We start from the raw sequence: 13,887 nt of genomic DNA, 5'->3' as shown, positions 1-13,887 counted from the left end.
AACAAGGATCTAAGTGAAGACTGACTTTCAGTGTGTCCCCTGAGTAATCCACAGAGCAGGTAACGCCAGATATCCCAACACTGGGAACTTGGTAGCCAGCAAGCTCTCAGGGTCAGGCAGATTAAAGAGTTCATGAGCCATAGGTCACTGCGAAGCAGGTGGTCCACGTTATCCTTGTTTGAATATGACACCACCAACAGCATTGGTGACAAAGGAAAAACAGTGCTCAGACTTCGCTGTCTGGCTTAATGATGATCAGGCCAGGTAGTAATATGTATTATTATTGCTATTATTGTTATTTTTGGACTAATAGAAACTAACATGTATGGAGCATTTACTATGTGCCAGCACTGTGGTGATCATTTTTATTTATATAATCTTATCAAATCCTTATAAATATAAGGACCCATAATAATTATTATCCCCATTTTACAGATGAGAAAACTGAGCTTTAGAGAGGGTCGGTAACTTATCCAAAGCCACAAAACTAATCATATGTGGACCTGGGATGGGACCCCAGGTCTACCTAACTGTGTAGCTCTGTGTAATAGTAGAAATATTAAGAATAATGACAATACACATTCATTGAGCCCTTCTCATGCTGGCACATAGCTGCTATAGACACCCCACTGTAAGATGAAGAAACTGAGGCTAAAGAGCAGTTAGGCAGCTTGCCCAGAGATACACAGCACATAAGCTGTAGATGTGGGTCAAACCCAGGGAACCCCTACCACTTGCTTTGAACATGATGCTTAAATTATTTTCATCTCCTCTCTCATGTTCCTTTTTTTTTTTTTTTCCAATACAAGGAAGGCAATTTATGCTGGTATCTTAAATAGACCTTTCAAAAGTTAGCCCAGAGCACATCTTTTTATTTTTTGATGGGCATGCTGTGTATGTTTATGTTTACCTTATAGTTCATTTTCCTTCAATAACCTGTTTTTCCCGTGGCTATACCACATTGTGCTAGTCAAATAAAGAAAATGCTGATTTTATTTGATGACTGGCATGTTGTCTTTGGGGCTGGCAAGTTAACAAGGAGGCTGGGAATATTTTATTTATTTGCAAGGATCTTCTAACTCATCTCTGTAGATATCATATGTTGACCATATGGGCTCTCTGGCATGTATGCAAGGCAGAGAAAAAGGAGATCACGAGAAAACTGTGAGATTGTGAGTTAGGTGTTAGGATACTAACCGTATCCTTGTTAAGGTACTGAAGGTTTACTAAGCCTCATGCTCCAGATAACACGGGAAACTGATATGGATTCTGGAAAGCTGTTTCCTTACTTAAATTTCTTGACAGACCCATCAACTGTGGGAAACTTCCAGTATTTGATATTTTGTGTGATCTAATAAATGAATGAGCCACACCTAACTTACTTTAATAAGTATGTGGGGGAGAGTGTGGGGGAGGAGAGCAGTACTTTCTGCTTACATTTTGGACAGAAAATGGCAGACTTTTTATTTAAATATATATATATTTATTTCAGACAGGGAGAGGGAGAGATAAAAACATCAATGATGAGAGAGAATCATTGATGGGCTGCCTCCTGCACGCCCCCTACTGGCAATTGAACCATGACCTCCTGGTTCATAGATCGACATGCAACCACTGAGCACACTGGCTGGGCAATTGCAGACTTTTTTTAAAGGCTAATTTTTAAATCTTATATTTGATTACAAAAGCATCATAATTCCAGTTTTGTTTATTTGATTGTTAATTGATTGTTCTAAACCAAGGGCCTTATTCTACTTACTTGCCTGAGTACCTTCCCTCAGGAGAATTTTAGAGGATTCAGATGAGGTGAATATGCCAATGAAAGTTTCTCTTTGTTGCCACACACATTCTGAAGATAATATCTTTAGGGGCAGTGTGGCCAGGAGTAGGTTTGAGTCATATTTGACTGAACATTTTCAGTTATATGTACTTTGATTTCTTTGGGCCTCAGTTTCCTCACCTATTAAAGGGGTGCAGCCTTGGTAGAGCCCTTTAAGCTCTGATGATCTGTTGTTTGAACCCTGATGATTCTGTGAGAGGTCTATTTCCAGGGATGCCATACACACTGCCTTGATGAATGGCCCCCAAGGTCATGGTCATTCCACAGGACAGATCTAAGGCCAACTTCCCTTCACCATGGGCATTTCTGCAGGAGGTTCACAGTGGGTTCCAGGAGGCCTGGAAAAGCCACAGAGTGTGGCTTACACAGCCACATATGCCTTAGGTAGCTCTAATCTGATGTTCTTTTCTCTGAATTCCTTCAACTGAGATGGTATAGTGTTCAATCCACTCAGTGTTCAGCAGTGAGCTTTAGACTAGGTTTCCCATGCAATATGTGAGATGGGGGGACATGTTTTTAAAAAATTAAAAATATATATTTATCTATTTGAATGCAAAAAAAACACAACATCAAAAAACAAAAATCACCAAAGCATTTTAAAGTCTCACAGCTATTATTGCTTAGGGCAAGACTGAATTTAAAGAGAAAGTAAGTCAATATAAACAGAATTGCAACTAAGTAATAAGACACAATGTAAGTGGTACTGAGGTGCAGCAAAGCCAGGACTGAAGTATGGGAAACAGTTTGAGAGTTGTTAAGGGTGGGGAAGTAGTAATTCTTTCCAGTTACCAGGAAACAGGACCCTGGGGAAAATTTTTTTTAAGTCAAATATTGTGATTTAAAAATTTTTTTAGCTCAATTGACTATTAGAACAGACTTAATGTCCACATAGGATTTTAAAAATCAAAATGTCTCCCACTCTGGCTGGTGTTGCTCAGTAGTTAGAGCATTGTCCCATGCTCTAAAGGGTGGTGGGTTCGATTCTGGTCAGGGCACATACCCAGGTCTCGGATTCGTCCCCCTCCCCTCATAGGGGTGCTTGCAAGAGACACCTGATTGATGTTTCTCTTTCACATTGATGTTTCTCTCTCTTCCTCTCCCTTCCTCTCTCTCTGGAATAAGCATGTCAAACTCAAAGGCTAACACGGGCCAAATAAATGAGGCATGTGGCTCGCGGGTCACGAGTTTGACATGCTTGCTCTAGAATCAATGGAAAACACCCTCCGGTAAGGATTAAAAAACGAAAACCCCAAACGTCTCCCAAGCTGTTAACTCTGTATTTTTAAACAAGTAGTGTCTGCATGTTGAAGAGGAGAAATTAGTGTAGAAATGGAGGATTTGAGTCAAGGAGAGACTCAGCCGGGTCCACCCAGGCAGTGCATTATGATAATATACATGGAGCCAGCTGGACACTGAGCAGAGCTGACATTGTCAGGGGCAGGATCGCCCATCAATTTCCAAGATAGGATTTGAGTTCAAATGACAGAAAGAGCAGCAACTGTGTTGAAACTGATGCATGGGGGGAGGGGTGGGGCAGGCAGGAACCAGCCAGGCCTAAAGACAGGAAGCACTGGTACCTCCGGAAGGGGGTGGCTCTGTTTTCTCATCTGGCTGCTACCCTTCCTTCTAACCTTAACATCTGTCAGCAAGATCCACCTGGGCCCTTGCCTGATGAGAGCCCACTGTAGGGGGAGCTTACTGGTGCTAATTTTAACCCCCGAGAGAATGGAGTGTCTGCAGCTGGAGTGAGGACCAGGTCAGCCTAGGAAACTGGATTCCATGGAGTCAGTTGCTTATCCACCGAGGAAGCACAGTGAGGGTGTAGGGACAATTGTTAATAACCACCGGAAGACTTCGCAACATTTCAGCTACTCTGTTTGGTTCCTCAGTCTCGTACCAATTCTGATCATTCTTCTTTCGTTCATGTGCTTATTCGCCCATTCAATCATTCATCTATTTAACATATATGTATTGGCTGCCTGCTATATTAGACAATAGGGATGCAGAGGTGAACGAGGCAGGGATAGCTGTTGACATTATGAGGCATATAGTCATGGGTGTGCGTATCTGTGTGTTGATATTAAGCAAATAATTGCACACAGAATTATGTAAAGTGTAATGATGGTAAGCATGATAAGGAAAAATATAGAGTGCTAAGAGAGCTTTCAACAGGGGGACTCAGCCAAGTCTGAAGAACCAGGGACACTTTTAAAATTTAAAATAAAAATGCCATTTAATCAAGCAAAGAGGAAAGAGCTTTCTAGGTGGAGGGGAAACATGTCCAAAATTCCATGTGAGGACAAAATATCAGAAGCTTGTGGAAGGGCTGTTTGGGAAGGTGTGCTGGCTCTGAGATCCAAACAAATTTGGAAATTTCTCCTAGGTTGGTTTCTCTCTTACTTGGAGATATGATTCAATGTATTTTCTTCATCACAGGCTAACAGAACTCTTTGCCCAGGAAAATGCTAGCTTTAGACCAGTGTTTGCAGTGAAGATAATTCTGCTCTTATAAGAGCAGGCTCTGAGCATCTATTACTATCAGGCTCAGTGCTAAGCACTTGGTATCATCTCTTTTAATGCTCTCAACTACCATAGGAGGGCACTACTATTTTCTCCATTCAGCAATGAAGGAAACTGAGACCATCCTTCAAAGAGCTGGTTGTGGCTCCTAGAAGAGTTAGGTAGCAGTGGACCTCCAGGTAGCTGACACAAGGCGGTCATCACCACTGTTCTTTTCCACTGTTGAGTCAATGCTAGTCCCCTCACGTTATACTTCAGAGGTGGAAAGAAATTCTCCTGCTATTTGATCACGTAATATAATTCCTGCTTCAATGGAGGCAAATTGACGACGTTACTCAAAGGCAAATGAAAAGCCAGATCTGTGCTCAATCCCCAGGGAACACTAGTTGGCATATGCAGTGATATATGGGAAGGTGCTTTTCTGGGTTAAGATAAAAAAATCCTGGTATCACGTCACGCTATCGGGCATCCCATCGCAGCCCTGTGCCAGCCCTGCAACTTGAAATACTCAGTGGACAGAAATGAAACTTTATAGAAATTAGGTGATCATCATCCTTATCAGATGAATATGATGCCATCAGCATGACTTGAGCATCCTCAGAAAGAAAAGAAAAAAAGAGATTTACCTGGAGAGGAGCAAGAGAAAGTCTGAGGCATGGATTGTAGGACTTTTCTGGTAAGTTGGCGGGGAGATGACCTCGTAATTAAAATCCTGCTTAAACGTATGCTCAGTCATAACAGAGGCTAACAGACCTGGGAAACCAGATGGTAACCAGAGAAGGAAAAGTAAAACACAAAAGTAACACTCTCCAGCCCACAGGGCGTAGAAATAGATCTGAATTGGCCAAATACTTATCTGACTACTAAGCATGAAAGCAGAACCCAAGAACTAATACATTTTTATCCCAATCTGTGAAATTAGTCAATATTTTATATGCAAACATATGCTCCTGTGTTGCTGGCTTATTTAGTAGACAGTTGTAATCAACTGGACATCAGTCATTCAAACCCACATTCATCACCTATAGTTCTGGGGAAATGTGCAGCAGGAAAACATGGGCAATCGAGGCACAGGCAATGCCAGGTTTGGGGCCTCTTCTCAACACATGACTTTCTTTTAATCCTTACCCAAGGATATTTTTTCCCCATTGATATTTTAGAGAGAATGGAAGGGAGAGGCGGACACACAGAGAGAGACATGGAAGTGAGAGAGACACATCACCGGTTGCTTTCCACATGCACTCAGACTAGGGCCGGGGATCAAGCCCGCAACCTAGGTACATGACCTTGACTGGAATTGAACCCATGACCCTTCAGTCCATAGGCCAGCGCTCTAACCACTGATCAAACCAGTCAGGGCCACATGGGTTTCTTTCATCAAATTTGGGGCAAAGTAATAAAAGTTTCAAGAGAAGAGCATATATATAATACATACAAATAGCAGTAGTCTTTAGATGTTATTTAGAAGACTGATTAAAATTAATGTGGTTGGTATAAATGGTGAACTTTCTTTAATTCCTTATTATTCTTTGTCTACTTCTCTTTTGAGCACAGTTGGGAAGCCAAAAATATGAGCACCTACTATGTGCTGGGCCTGAGGTAGATGCTTTTAGGGACATTATTAGGATGGGTGAGGGGAATGTGTCTCAGCAGTTCCAATGTATTTTATCATTTCTTTGTAGAGGAGCAAAAGAGAATTTTTGTCATTCTTTGCTAAAATCTGGCTGAATCATCAAACCAGCTGTGTTCTTCCAGTAACTATCATGTGCAACAAATCTATAAAGTTGTACCTCAGATTCCTCTACCTTTCAACTTTGGTAAAATCCTAGAAACGCTTCTTGATTTGGTTAGCTAAAGCCTGTGGAATGCAACTCTTACTGTTGAAAATAAAATTAAAAAAAGAAAACGGTTGGGGAAAATGTTATTAAGGTATTGTTTTATGATAACCTATTTAATCAGTAAATTTTTATTATGTTGTATATGTGCAAAATTATATAATGAACACCATGGAGGTGAAAATGTCCACATTGAGAATGAAAGTTAAGGGGAACTACCCTTCACTTTAAAAATGTAAGTTCTCATAGTGCTGCTATCACTGGTATTAGATGTTTAAACTCTGTGTGTTTAGCAGCCCAACTTGTAACAATAGAAAAGCTTCCCAGCCTGGAAGTCTGGCAGTGTTTTCAATGTTCCTGTGTTTAAGTTGGCACCTGCGGCATAATATTAGGATGCCATATTTTGAACTTGGAAATAGAAGAAGGTAGAGAGAGATTTTACTATAATTCATACATGGGGCTGAGTCTTAAGGGGAAAATAACTTTACTTGGAAACAGAGAAGTAATATTCTGTAAAGTTAATAAATATCCACCCTCTATCTTGGGAATAAGGAATTGCACAACTAAGATTTTATGGGACGTTGGCTGGGTTTATATGATTACAGTGAATATTTTAGCCAAACTGAGCAGAAATTTTAAATAAATACCACAGTTTAAGGGTAGTTTGGGTGTTTTAAATATTTGACTTTGTCAACCAATGTGGATTCTCAAAGTCTCAAGTTCAAATGAGTCTCTGAGATCAGTTACCTCATTTGTAAAGTAGAAATTTAGATTAACATCTGCTTACCTAAAACTCAGGGTTGATATTAAGAATAATTGAGATAAAGTATGAACAATCCCTTTGAAAACTTAACATTTGAGTTAATTGTCAGGTATTGATTAAGTGCAGAGAGCTGTCTATCCAGTTTGTGAATGAATGAGGTCCCTGCCTGCAAGGGATGCAGAGGGTTGATTGACAGTAGGGTTGATTTACATAATACATACATGCCCAGCTACACACATACACACATACATATATCAAGATAAAAGTTTAAGGAAAAGTGCAGTAAGTGGCAGATGAATGGGAAAGACATGAAGAAGTTCGCTGAAGGGCTTGTGTTGTGTAGACGGAGATGGAAAGAAATAGCTTCACACAGAAGACCAGTCTTCTTGGCAAATACTATTTAGGTGGAAGTGAGTGATACAACCTTCCTGAAAAAGAAATGGTAGGGATGTGCAAAGTATGTTTGGAGACAGTGAATATGGAGAGTCTGTCATTGAGTTCTTCGTTTTCTTCTTCCCCATCTTCCTCCTCCTTCTCCTGCAACTTCTGGTCTTCTTCTCTCTCACGTTTATTCATTGCACACTCTGTACATGCAGATTAACTCATGTAAACCTCACAACCACCTCAGGAGGTGGCTTCTCTCATAATTATTACTTCCAATTAAAGTGGTAGAAATGGAGGCTTAAGGAAAGTAACTTGCCCAAGTAATTTGCTAAGTGATGAAGCTGGAAGGCAAGCCGAGGCCTCCTGAAGCCAGAGCTAGCGGCCTTACCTGCTGCCTAGTCCTGCCTGCAGTTGGGGAGAACTGGGGAATGAGGTTGGAAGGCAGAATTGGCCAGACTCATGAGGTGGACTTGATCGTGTAGGCTAATGGGAAACACCAGAAAGCTTTTGATCAGGGCAGGAACATTTTAAAAGCTGGCATCTGAGGGAGGAAAATTAACCTGGGTTTGATATGTAGAGGGGACTTTTCACATAATTAAATCCAATAGTAAAATGAATCACAAAGAGGCAAGTGTGAGTGTTTGCTCTTTGGCATTCAGATTGAACAGCCCAGACCCCACCGAGTAATTGTTGAGAAAGCTGAGTCAATCTTCATGAAGTTCAAATGGGAATGGAATTCCCACTCTTCTTTGCAGCTCTGTCTGGATAAATTTGATGATACACATTCCGGTGCTGGTGACGTCACTGATCATCACCACGGAAACATCTGTGCTCTAACAAACACTGGAGTGCAGCGTCACTGAATGTGTCAGGGAGGAGAGGAAACTGGCTCAGGACGATAAGGCTCTCCAGAATAAAAGTTCACTCAACTGCATTAGCAGTGGCAGCCTCGGTCGTGGAGAGACATATAAGCATTACTTTTCTGAAAAGCACAAAGCGGGAGTCATGCATTGCTGAAGGTTGGGCAAGGTTGATTTCGAGATGCTGCTCACATTCAAAACCCAGTTTCCTTAAAAAGTCACTCTCTATGCTGTCTTACATGATGACAACAGAAATCCTTCAGGAGCAGGGATCTCGTCTCCCAAACAGCTCACAGATAATCTCCTGCATGGCAGAGGAAGGCTAGCTGGGGACTCTGTATGGTTCTGGGAGAGGGCTCGAACAATCAGAAGTATAATTGACAGTGGTTGTGGTTTGTGTTTATTGTTTGATGAGTTAGTGGCAGTATTAGTTATGTAGCTGCAGAGATTAATAACTAAAAGACGGTTCTTGGCCCTCCGTGGATTTATAGAAGTTGCACATGGGTGAATCAGGTTATGGACTGAATCCAGAGCTGAGGTATGTGTAGGTTTAGTTTGTATGGTGCTTAAAGAAATGATATATTTGTTGCTTTACAATGAAAAATAATGAGAAATTATATATAAAAATCTGGATTTGCAAATTCTGTTTGTATTCAGAAGATCTGGTAGTGCTGGAATCACATTCTCAAAGGACAACACTTTGATCAAACGGAGGATTTATGTCCCTTTTAGGTGGGGCATATACTCTACAGTTAGCCACAGTCCCCACCTCTCCCATGGTGTTGCCCCTAGCCAATTTTAGTTACTTACCTTCCTGTCTGGCCCATGAGCATTTGATTTTGTGATCATTGGTGATGGTATTTGAGAGTAATTATTCCTAGCAAAGCTCCTGGCTTATGGAAGGCATCCCTAAATGGTAGCTCTGATTATTCTTTGTCAATTACAGGCTCAGGTATTTAAACTTGATCCTCGGGTTAGCACTGCCCAATAGAACTTCCAGTAATGATGGAAATATTCTATCTCTGTTCTGCCCAACATGATAGTCACAAATCACTTGTAGCTATTGACCACTTGAAATGTGGCTAGTACGACTAAGAAAATAATTTATTTTTTTAAAAATATAATTAATTGAAAATTAGATTTTAATAGCCACATCTGGCAAGTGGCTACTGTATTGGGCAAAGCAGATTTAAGCAATGGGATTGAACATCTAGTCAGGCGTCCTTGTTTAGAATAAAATGTGGAGAATAGACACTGGGGCTGAGTGTGTGGGCATGTTCATTTTACAAGAGATTACTTTCTAGTGGGCTTCATCACACAGCATCACCTCCTTTCAGAAAGGAAACCTCCCTTATTACCCAACTAGACTTCTTGTTGATTTAAGGAGCCAAAGCTGTGTGTTTTCAAGATGTTGACTGTCCATTCCTACCAATAAGAACAAGTCATCTGAAGCATGAACGGGAAGGTTTGCTGCGCTCTGCTCCCTGACTGTCCTGTTAAGGGTACTGCATAAATATAGACCCTAGACCTGTGGGTGGGAAAGCCTGACTTTTTTGATGAGCTGCTTGATTGACCCTGTCATTCGTGAGAGCATAGAGCCCAGAGCCAGTGCTGCCCAGGGGACTGTGGAAAGGCGATGGAGGCCAGCTGACTGCTAGAGGGATCCTATCTTCCTGGAGCCAGGGATCCGTGGGCTGCCTGCCGTCTCTGCGGTTCCCACCACAAGCACACATTGATCACATCGAATGATCACATTGCCGTAAGCCAGCTACAAAGTAGGATTCTCAAAGATCCCTCTGTCATGCAACTTACTCATTTGCATGTTGTTTGACAGAAAGTTTCTGACACTGACCTGCTTTGCTGAGCCCAGCAGTCAGAACCCTCCCTTCCTTCCTTTGTCACAGGTCTGGAAACCCCAGAACCATTTACCAGACTTCGGCCTATTGGTAACTTAGCAGCCTCTGTCCTGAAACTTGCCCCAAGCCAACTTGTGTAGCTGATAAATAATATCATGATTTCTAGGGATTTATGCACAGGAGGGCAAAACTGACATCAGCCTGTTTCATTCAAGATGAAGCTCTGAATTACACCCCTCCCTCTAAAAAAAGGCCTCCTTAAAAACACAGAAAACCTAATGAAAATGATAGAAACTGCTATTGAAGCTAATTTTGTCACATGATGACTAATACCAATCCTCTTCTAATGGTAAGAAAAGAGAACAAAACACACATGAACATATCCTGCTTGGATCATTCATCTGGTCAGAGTTACATATCATCTATTCTTACAGTCAGATTCTGCAGAGAGGAGGCCCCTTCTTTCTTTCCCATCTCATGGGCAAACATCCATGCAAACCCCTCTGAAGACATGGATGTGAATGAGCCCCAGGATTCAATAGGAGAGAAAGACAAAGCCCTCTAACAGCAACAACAACAAAAGTAGATTCTGCATACTTTTAAATTCCTTCTTAGGAAAATACTTCACCAAAAATGTGTTCTAGAAAATAGACCAAGCTTATCTCAATGGAGACTAACTAACGAAATGTTAAATTTTCTGCATGTGTCTATTTTTTAATGCTGAATTTAGGTTCAGCTCCAAGACCCAAGAAGGCTAAAAATTCATATTCAGATAAGGAGAGAGAAACCTTGGCGGACAGATGGAGCAGAGTTCGGCATAAAGGTTTAATCCTATCAGGCCGATTCCTGTATGACCATCTGGGTAATCCGGCACAAACATTCAAGGCCTGTTAAAAATACGACTCCAGCCAAGATTAACGTCACACATTTTCCACTAGACTTGTTCGTATTTGCCTTTATGATTTTCCAGGCCCAGGATGATGGCTTGTGAATCAAGACTTGAGTATTCCTTGACGAAGCAATGACTTTTTATTTTTAACCTGAAAATTGTTTTCTTTATACAATACTACAGGTTCAGTGCACAAAATTCAGGTGGCGGGGGGCGGGTCCCTCAGCCCGGCCTGCACCCTCTCGCAATCCGGAATGCTGCATGCTCCAGTGACCATACTTTTCATACAGGTGAAAGGCATCTTGCTATTGTATGGGCAGCTACATTTTTTTGCCCTGATTATAAACAGTAGTGCATAACATGATCCTTCTGAGGTGGTAGTACCATTTTCCCCAACTTATGGGTGGAAAAACTGAAGTAGAGAGAAGTAATTGGCTTTGTCACATAGTTATAAGTGTCAGAATCAGGGCCGACCACAAAATGTGCAAGCCAGAGTCCATGCATGTCATCGCGGCACCATCCTGTTTTTTCAGTGTTAGTTTTAATTTTTAAATCTAAGCAACTGTTCCCTATATATAGGGTAGGGTCTCTAGGCCTGGCTGGCGATCAGGGGTGACCAGCGGGTGGGGCAATCAGGAGGCCCTGCTGGCATCCGCCTTGGCTGGTGGCCTGGTGCCGCCCACTGGCCAGCCCTGCCTCCCCGATCGCCATCACCAGTCACCTTCTTCTCGAGGGGCTGATGCTCAACACAGGAGCTGCCCCCAGTCAATTGAGCGTCTTCCCCCTGGTGGTCAGTGCACGTCATAGTGACTGGTTGTTCTGCTGTTTGGTTCATTTGCATATTAGGTTTTTATTATATAGGATTGGGTGTCCATTTTTGGAAAGTTATTTTCATTTTCCTTTCTTCCTTGGCTTTGATAACTAGAACTTTTCTCACAACAGGATAAACAGGAGAATTGGGATAAAAATAAATTTGTGCATGAAAGTTCTTCTTGTCAGGAAGAAAAGAGTTATTTACTTATTGTATAATCAGAGGCAAGTGAATTTATTATTGTTGCAACGAATATCACAATTGGACCCATGAATAATTCATTTTGAGGATTCTCTCACCCTCCATGATAATTTTCCCCCATTACTTTGCAATGGTGTGGCTGACAATCATAGAACGAGAGAGAGAAGAAATAAGGAAGGCTGATGGTAGTATATGTTATTAGCTGCACCAGGATTAATATTTTGTGCATTTCAATTTTGGATGTGACAGATCAAACATGAGGCAGAGAACAGTACATTCTCACGCCCTTGAGCTATAAAATTCTAAGCTTCCAAAGTGTTTTTAACAAACATTTATTTTTACATATTATGAAACAATGCTGTGTTGCATGTCATTAAATCAGTAAGTCTTCAACAAGTCTTAACAAGTGCAATTTAGAAGTTATAGGTGCATCAAAATGTCAAGATTTTTCACTGCTAAGTTGTTAAATAACGGTGTGTAATGAATCTGCACAGATGTGGCTCTCAGGTAGACAAACTTAGAAATACAAAAGCGCTTGCCCTGGCATGTTCAGATTACAATTGTTACACCAAGATTTGTTTTTCCCTTCCTCAAATGCCATGTCCACTGACTGTTGAGGAATTGTGCTATTTCGGAATAGAATAGGAAAGCTACAAAATATCCAGGAGGTAGATACACTTGGGCTTGGTCTTTGTTTAGCAAATGGCATAGCTTGGAATTTAGCCATGGTGCTAAGTTTAGATACACATGGTGCTAGCTATCCCTACCAGGTTAACCCTGCCTTGATATCGATGGGTGTTGGATCTGCGTTTCCATCTCGTGACCAGGACTTTTCTCTTTTTCTGTGAGAACCATTAATGCTGTCAAAGCAAAGGGCTTTCTTGCCAAGTGAAGTCACTTTGGAATAAAGGATGAAAAACACTTGAAATTCTTGATCTCCTCATTTAATATTTAATAGATTTAATTGCATCTGAAGTTGAGAAATCTCTATATCATGGGTTACATTTCTCTTGAAAATGACAAACACATCTCTCTCTCTCACACATACAGGCTCTTTTGCATAGATAATATATGACTCTTTGCCAAGTAATATCTAGATATGCTAGTGGATGGAATAGTAAATACAGACCAATAACAAAACAAAATTGAAAACTTAATAAACAATAAAATGCTTAACTGCATAATCCAATTACTGAAAAATAAAAAGGAAGGCAGAAATAAATCTGGTAACTCAAAGCAAGAGAGTAAGAGTTACAAAGATTGCTATCTCTTGATTCAGGAAACTATCCAGTTTTTTTGGTCTATTATCTGCCTATGAGTCTGCGGGGCCATTAGGATTCTGCAAGTGAAGTTCTTGCAGGCTGGTGCTAGGGTTCAGGTCAGGCATCATAACTGCTACTGGTTTCTAAGGCATCAGAAAGAGGGTGGGTAGACCCTGAATAGATTTGCCTCCTGTACAGGGGGAAAATAAGGAAGATAAGGAGGGCCAGTCTTCTCTTAGGACAAACACTGGGTCCTCCTTCCTGGCCAGTAGCTGCCAGTTGTCAGGATCAGAGAACACAGGTGTTGGGGGCACTGAGCTGTGTGCAGTCAGATAAGTTATGTCACTCAAAAGACCCGGATATCTGTGTGGTGAGTCCAAGTGGGGATACGTTGTGTCCCCATTGTCTCTGAACAGGTTTCTCCCAAGCAAAACTTCACCCAAATCAAGTAGAGATGAGGGAGAAAGGCCTGAGACTTAATGGGGCCACAACTGTCCCGAAGAAATGAACTGAGCTCATGGGTTTTGCAACGTTTTCTGCCAAGTCTCAAGAGCATGGGACAATAAAATTAAAGCCAATTCCTCATTTCTGAAAAGATTGCCATGAATATTCATTCCAGGCAAATGAGAGCCTTAAGGAAACATTCTACTTTGGAAGGGCGGATGC

General features: G+C 41.3%; 1 protein-coding gene and 1 long non-coding RNA gene across 11 annotated transcripts in view; one reads left to right on the top strand and one right to left on the bottom strand.

Annotated features, from left to right (window-relative positions):
• Positions 1-13,887, top strand: part of EBF1 (EBF transcription factor 1) — a 385,879-nt gene that overhangs the window by 263,139 nt on the left and 108,853 nt on the right. The window lies entirely within an intron of this gene.
• Positions 7,437-9,107, bottom strand: LOC129149513 (uncharacterized). Its single transcript, XR_008556432.1, has 4 exons — positions 9,013-9,107; positions 8,023-8,324; positions 7,731-7,883; positions 7,437-7,542 (listed from the first exon to the last, which is right to left on the bottom strand). It is a non-coding gene; the product is annotated as an uncharacterized LOC129149513 (long non-coding RNA).

Source organism: Eptesicus fuscus, chromosome 6, assembly GCF_027574615.1.
Source record: "Eptesicus fuscus isolate TK198812 chromosome 6, DD_ASM_mEF_20220401, whole genome shotgun sequence".
Lineage (NCBI taxonomy): Eukaryota > Metazoa > Chordata > Mammalia > Chiroptera > Vespertilionidae > Eptesicus > Eptesicus fuscus.
The sequence above is the reverse complement of the archived record's forward strand: the minus strand, read 5'-3'. Positions and strand labels throughout refer to the sequence as shown.